Source organism: Haliotis asinina, chromosome 2, assembly GCF_037392515.1.
Source record: "Haliotis asinina isolate JCU_RB_2024 chromosome 2, JCU_Hal_asi_v2, whole genome shotgun sequence".
In the NCBI taxonomy this organism is placed as follows: domain Eukaryota; kingdom Metazoa; phylum Mollusca; class Gastropoda; order Lepetellida; family Haliotidae; genus Haliotis; species Haliotis asinina.
In genome coordinates this window covers 28,251,923-28,259,685 of record NC_090281.1, presented here as the reverse complement: position 1 = coordinate 28,259,685, position 7,763 = coordinate 28,251,923, and the positions used below count along the sequence as shown (strand labels likewise).

The 7,763-nt window shown below is 43.0% G+C and overlaps 1 pseudogene; it reads right to left on the bottom strand.

Moving 5' to 3' along the window:
- Positions 1 to 242: 242 nt before the first annotated feature.
- On the bottom strand, positions 243 to 7,625 carry LOC137271722 (uncharacterized oxidoreductase TM_0325-like; annotated as a pseudogene).
- Positions 7,626 to 7,763: the final 138 nt, after the last annotated feature.

Below are 7,763 nucleotides of genomic sequence, written 5' to 3'. Positions count from 1 at the left end.
ATATCACGGTTATAACACTGGGGTCACCGTAGACAGACCAAGAAGTGGACGTCCACACAACACATCGTCAACACATCGGTAACCCCGTCACAAAGAAATGAGGGTAACGTTTATTTTGGCGTTTAGTATAGGAGTAATATTGCTGACAGCAAGTTGTCTGACAGATATCTATATGGGATACGAAGTACTTTCACATAACGCCATGATGTAACTATTCTACGGTGGAAGATACTGGTCTTCATTCACTTGAAGGCACAGCCTCGACCCCCATCGACTAAAAGGATCGTAACTTGCAGCATCGGAGGCAAGGTAACCAATTGCTTCAGCCACGTCTTGGGGTGTTCCTAGTCTGCCGAGAGGGTTGACAGTCTCTTGGTTTTCCAAGAACTGTAAATGTACACCAATAATTTAATTGAGGAAAATAGTACCACAACGGCCATTCCCATTAAAATCACCCTACAAAAAGATCTGAAGATATCTCACAAGTACCTTTTACCCGACCAATCAGAGATTAGTTTACATAAGATCGAGAAACTGAAAAGCCGAAGTCCGTTTCTGATCATGCACTCAGGCACTAACCTGAACTCCCATTTTATTTAGGTAACTCTGAGTTGCAAACTGCTTCCAACTCGCAAGCGAGAACCGAGATTATGAGAGGTGAGGTGAGGTGAGGTGAGGTGAGGTGAGGTGAGGTGAGGTGAGGTGAGTGAAACGTGTCTTCGCGTTGCATTACAAGAATATTTCGTTTATAAAGAGAGGTGTATGCCACAATGGGGTTTCTTGAAGCAGTCCTGATTGATGCAAGCTATATTTCTAGCATACAGTATCATACCGAAATATACACAGATTCCCCGTTGATGTTGAGAGCTATCCTCGGAAACAATAAGTACAATTTTCTTAGCTTCTTTCGGAATCGAACCACTTCCGGTCTCCGCGGCGTGACACTGTTTAATTGACTACATGGGGGTTTGAGAGCGACCGTAGTTACTGACCTTCTTTATCTCAGCGTCTTTAAAGTGGAGGACAGAACCCTCTCGTCCGAAGATTGCAGTCGGCACAGTGCTGGGGCTACAACAAGACAGGTGCATGGAGCTTAGATGACTGTGGGGTATGATATTGTATTGTGTTCAAATTCTTATATATAACAGCAATCCTTCAAAGTAGACATTTTTGTTGTGATCGAAGTTCTAGCGTTCCTAGATATGTGACTACGTTAGTATTAAGCGTTGAATGAAACTGGGGTTCGGCCGAGGCCCGGCCAGTTCGCAGTCCACGGAGGTGTGATTGGGAGCATTCGCAAAACTCTGAAATATGAAACGCATATGATGTATGCTGAACAATTCTTACACTCTGAATGGATATAGTTCACAATAATAGCAATATCAAACTCCAGACGCTTCCTGTGAAAAAAACGCTAAGAACCATATTTATATAAAATGTTGAAAAAGCATGCATTACGTATTCCCACATGGAAACTGTGATGTGTTCCCATATGATGGTGATGCAGCTAAATTGAATGTTTTTGGTAATTTCGATTTCAAAGTGGTAACGTTTCTTTAGCCCGTCAATCTTATTATAAATCTGTCCGACATAATCAATCTTGCACGTCGCACGTCATCATTGCTGAAAAGAGGAAACACTTACCTCACTTAATTCACCCGAACTTTTTTGGGCGCGAGTTCTGCAGAAAATAATTTTCAGAAACACATTTATAAACACCCATGGTCCGTTGAATAGTACTGTTAGCAACCTGTTTCGCCTCAGTATGTGTGCGTATGAAGTTATGATAAATACACCCAAAAGACACTTACAGTCTGTCACACCTTACTTTCCAGCCACACTTGTTTGTATAATACACTGATATATCAGCACAATCAGTTTTAGAGTTTAATATCACAAGTTATTGATTTTACTTGAGAGATATATCCCACCCACAATCAAAACTGTCACAATCAACCAACGGAGAGTGCCATCCATTGCAAATTGCCATCGTACCATTAACATTTGAACAGTCACCCACCCAAACAATGAACCAACCAAAAACAGTCATCTCAGTGAAACAGCCAATCCATCCATGTCATCTCATCTAAAATGTCACCAGAAGCAGAGATCACTCAGCCAAAATCCCAAATAGATAAGCACCCGTTCACCCACCCAGACACTCACCCAAAGCCAGGCACTGTGTGAACATATCAAGGGCAGCCTTGCTGACACAGTAGATTCCTATTTCCGGCATCTGGAACACGTGACAGCATCAGATTCCCCATAAAACATCCACGTGGGGCATGCCCATGGCTATATATATATTCAGTAGACGTTATTTTGCTTTCGATGATGGGTGATGGTCAGGAGTCAATAAAATTTTCGATGATGGGTGATAGTCACGAGTCAATGATGGGTGGTGGGTGATGGTCACGAGTCAGTGATGGTGGGTGATGGTCATGGGTCAATGATGACGGGTGATGGTCACGAGTCAATGATAGTGGGTGATGGTCATGAGTCAGTGATGGTGGGTGATGGTCATGAGGCAATAAAATTACAATTTACATTCATGTAGTTACCTTATCCACATTCAACACAGAATTGACCTGTTGACCTGATGTGACTCGGTAGATTTTAGTGAGAGGAGGTAACTCGTTTATTCGGTCAATATTTGAGACAAACAAATTTACACATAAACGAGTTTCGACTGTTCGTCTTTAATATAATAAACAACATGCAAGTCTATCTGCACCCAAACCATTTACAGATCTAGTAGTTGAACTCACCGCCCTGTACCCGCTAAGACCTGTTATGTTTACAATGTTCCCTACAAAGAGAAACAAACAGGTTTAGTAAGACAAAGCATTTCTTTAAACAAAATCGTGTATTTAGGAATTGCATCATTCCATGTTTTAAAAACAATGTACAATGCTGATAAAACAGAGCAAGAGAAACTTATCAACTCACTGGAGACAAAAATAGAAACATGACAATATTTCAGACAGAAATAATTCTCCAATAATTTGACTGAAAATCCATCGCAATGCTGGTCTTACATTTACCTCTGTTCATTAAGAAAGAGCCAATGAGTCAAAATTAAAATTTGACAAATCGTAGATAATTCCAAATTGCATATTATGGGACAGGAGTCTGACGACACGCCATCAGCAGCGAGTGGGACTACGTTGGACATCCATGCACGCAAACATACGCCCCCTCACTGACGTCGTCAGTCGACGGAAGAAGTCAGATGCAATGCTTTTCCTTAAGTTCAAGAGGGTCTGTTCAAGTTCCTATCGGTTCGGTGGAGGTAGTACACACTGTCTCAGTTGACCATCAACATGATCCTAAAGATGTTCACTGGAGTTCATATCTGAAGAATGCTCTGGCCAAGGCAGCTGTGCAGAAAACAGGATCAATTCTGACTGTGTGAGGCGATGCGTTTTCATGACTCAGAATCCAGCCTTGTTTTGCTCTGGCCACGAATGACGCGCCATACGCCTTCTCCACCGAACTGATGAACTAAAAACAGATCGATCTCCAGCTTCATTTCTGATCAGACTTGCTCTTGTCAAGAGCTTTTCCCCCCACTCACATCGCTCCCATCGGCGTACAGTTCGTGACCATTGCAGTCTGCGTTCACCCTGTAGACATGCCAAGACCATTCCACTGAAGCGGCTCCAGGTCGTATACTAGCTATATCAAGTAGTGTTCTAGTAATGACGTGTTAATTATATAAGGCCATTAAAAGGAAGAGGCGGTAGGCCCGTATACCAGCCGTACCAAGTCGTCGAATGACTGTGTCCTAGTTCTGTCACCGTCATTATCTGTTCCGGAGGTGCTCTTCCTGATCTATGGCGGTCTTGGATCAGCTCTGTTTGCTGGTGTCAGTTACATTGTCCTTGCGAAATTCTTGGTTTATTCGTGGTGGTTGTTTGGTTAATGCGTTCGTGTTAGGTTCAACATCGATATCAGTATTTGTGTCACAAGCATGCACGTTCATTCGGACCAATGTTCCATAATTACGTTTTTCACGTTTTGATAACTGTAGGGATTCAAAAGAGGTTTTCGGACAGCTGCTTTGCTACCCGGATATCGTTGCATTTTGGCGAGCGTTTCCTGAAGTCAGACCTGTTTCACCGTTTTTTTTTTTTATGTTATAAAAATAAATTACTTTCAAAGTAGCAACGTTCTCTTGCCCGGTAGGTAAGTCATGGAATATTGTTTGCATGCTAAAAGTAAACCCATCTATATCTGCGCACCCACTTTACCCTCCCCCCATCTCGCCAACAGATGTACCCACCCTGCGCCTCCCCAGATGTACCCACCCTGCGTCTCCTGTAGATATACCCACCCTGCGTCTTCTCCAAGTGGGGGACTGCGAGCTGTGACAGGAGGAAGGGCACCTTCATGTTGAGGTCCATCGTCTGGTCGTACTGGGTCTCCGACATCACCATGGACTCCTCGGGGAAAACCAAACCTGCGTTGTTTACCTGCAGTACAGGTACGTCAGGTGAGAAAAACGGAAGATCAACATTCATACATGGTCCAATCTCAAATCCAAATGCATCTTTAAATTACGACTGTGTACATGCTGCCAAAGCACCACGGCTATCGTAACCATTGAGGATGTGGCCAGTGCCTGACTTTCCTTAGTTCGTAGACGATTTAGTCTGTTTTCACGGGTTGATTACAATCGTCTCATCACCGTGTTACTGCGGACAGGATCCGTGAAGATCCGGGTTAGAACTGATCTTCAATAACCCATGCTTGTACATGTATAAGGGAATTGGGTGCTCATTATAGGTGACATTGTTGACACACGTAGATCAATGCTCATGTTGTTCATCACTGGCCCGTCTGGCCCAGACTTGATGATTTCCAGACCGCGACCATATAACTGAAATATTGCTATGTGCGGCGTAAAACTAAACTCACTCGCTCCTGGTGATGCCGTGACCCTGATGACGTCATTGCGAACATCCGGTTGCGCAGATGGAAATGCACGGGTGATGGTTATCCTTTGAGGTGGTGGTGCTTGGTCTTCAGTTCATGGACGTTCAGATTTGTGGCCAGCCTTGCTGACTGAGGATGATGTGCAAAATGTTCAGCCATCACTCCACTGGCGAATTCTCGCTCCGCTGTTGATAATCTTGGCATGTGCCTTTAACAGGTTTATGACTTACAATCTCAGTCGAATCTGTTGTCTGATTCAACAAAACAGTAATTTTCACAACGCTCTAAAGGATATTTTGCGGCAATTTGGCACCACACACACACACACACACACGCACTTTTGGTATTTGTAATGAAAGTACTCTCAATATCTTTACCTTTTCAAAAGGTAAAGGTATTCCCCAAATACCCTATGCGTCGTTTCCTTTGTGTGATTATAAACGGCGACCCTTGATGGAGTGGTCACCATTTAAATGATGTACCATATACCAGATAACCCACACTATGGAACATATTCGAGACAAATAAAAAGAAAAAAAACCCCCGAAAAACAACCCCCAAAAAGCCAAAAAAAAAAACCAACCCAAAAACCAATACACCCCCCCCCCCCATAAAGAAAAAACAACAACAAAAAAAACCAACAACAACAACATAAATAAATGAAATGAAAAACAAGGTGTTCCCTACGACCTGTTCAGGGGAGAAGCGTCGCCGAACGCGTGCACGTACCAGGACGTCGAGCCTGCTAAATTTGGCTACCGTCTTTTCAATGGTGGTCTTTCTGAATGCCGCGTCAGTCAGGTCACCAGTAAGAGTCAGAATCTGAAAATCATAAGAGATACGAATTCATCTGTTGTCTTATCACATCCACTGTACTACACAGAATCTGTAAACCATACGAGAGAGGATATCATCTGTTATCACCTCTGTTGGTCTACACACAATCTCGGCTGTGTACGTTATCACGTTTGTAATCCATGTTCCATCTATTCCAGATGACCTAACGAGTGCTATCTGATACTATACTGGACGAAAGTATTTAGGGATATTCCAATTTTGGAATGATGAGCAATGAGCAGTATTTATTCATTGACATACTGATAAAATAACAGTCATAAAAATGCCAATATCCCTAACTTATTTTGTCCATTATACAATAGGTTACGGGTTAGACTATTGTTGCTCACTTTGAGTTGATACTATTTGAGCATGCCGTAATCACGTAGAGTTGATACTATTTGAGCGTGCCGTGCTCACGTAGAGTTGATGCTATTTGAGCGTGGCGTGCTCACGTTGAGTTGATACTATTTGAGCGTTCCGTGCTCCCGTTGAGTTGATGCTATTCGAGCGTGCCGTGCTCACGTTGAGTTGATGCTATTTGAGCGTGCCGTGCTCACGTAGAGTTGATACTATTTGAGCGTGCCGTGCTCACGTTGAGTTGATACTCACGTTGCGTTTGAGCATGCTTTTGATGATGTTGAGTTTGAAAAGATACTGTTGTTCACGTTGTAGAAAACTACGTGAAGATCTTGTACATATACGAAGATCTTGTGCATAGCCATCTTTTATCACCTCTACTGACAAATGACTAATACAGATGACAAGCATTTCACATGTTCTTGTCATCTTTTAAAAAGTTTAACAGCAGCGTGGAGTAAATTGGTACGTGAACAACAAATATCGTGTAAGCAACAGGACTCTCTGACAGCACGTGACCAACAGCATACTCAAACTCAATATCATGTTCAACAGCATTCTCAAACTGAACGTGAGAAGCAGTGGTTGAGTAACCAGAATTTCTACATTTTCAGCAGAAGAAAATACACTGAAGAACACACACGCATCGCTTTTGGGGTTGGGTATGATTAGGTTGTTACGTTTATAGCATCTTCACATTTGACTCTTGGACACATTCCGTCTTGGAATGTTCACCCATGTACTCGTTAACAAAAGCACATTATATGGATAGAAATATGTAATACCAAAGTAGAATAAAATGTTAGTTGTAAACACGCCGTTGGTAATTCGTAACATGTGTGTAACATTACGGAGGTTATGTCGAATATTACAAACTAAACCTACATGGGGTGTACAAAACCGAATGTACCAAACCTCATCCACAACACTCATATCCCCATCAGGTATCCCGCACTCCAAGCATCGCTTAACAACACCTTCCAGTCTCGTCGTATCTCGTCCCGTTAGCGAGAGTTTGGCCCCCTTTTTGGCAAAATGCAAAGGCGCCCCCTCCCCAAGTCCGGCACTCGCTCCTGAAGAATGGAGAAACAGGAACAGGATGTTATTTAGAAACATTGAAAAAACCAACATTCGACAAACTTGATATTGCATCAACAGAACAGCAATGAACAGTACCGAGCAATGTCGACAACAGAGACACGCATCAACAGCAATAATTCGGTATCAGTGAACATAAGCGGGGTGTGCGTGCGTGTGTGTAAACACGGATAAAATTCAAGAATTTTTCGCCTTGTCTGTTGGTGGCTTCAGTTGAGGTTCATAGCCCTGCTTGTCCACTGCAAGTAATACCAAACACCAGGCATCCTGACGCCACAAGAGCGTTCCTGAGCTGACTTGAGTTTACAATCGTCTACATGCACTTCTCAATGCAGGAATAGTTTGTTATATTTACCCGTAATAAGTACAACTCGGCCTCCGAAATTCGCCATCACGTCGCTTCTGCTGTCCCGACTGTCTGGCTCGTGTAAGTGTACCTAAGTGTAACTCACTGCCCTAGTAAATCATAGAGAATAAATAGAGGTAACCGTCGACTTGCAGGCTGATAATGTAGGCCGCAGGCAGAGGAC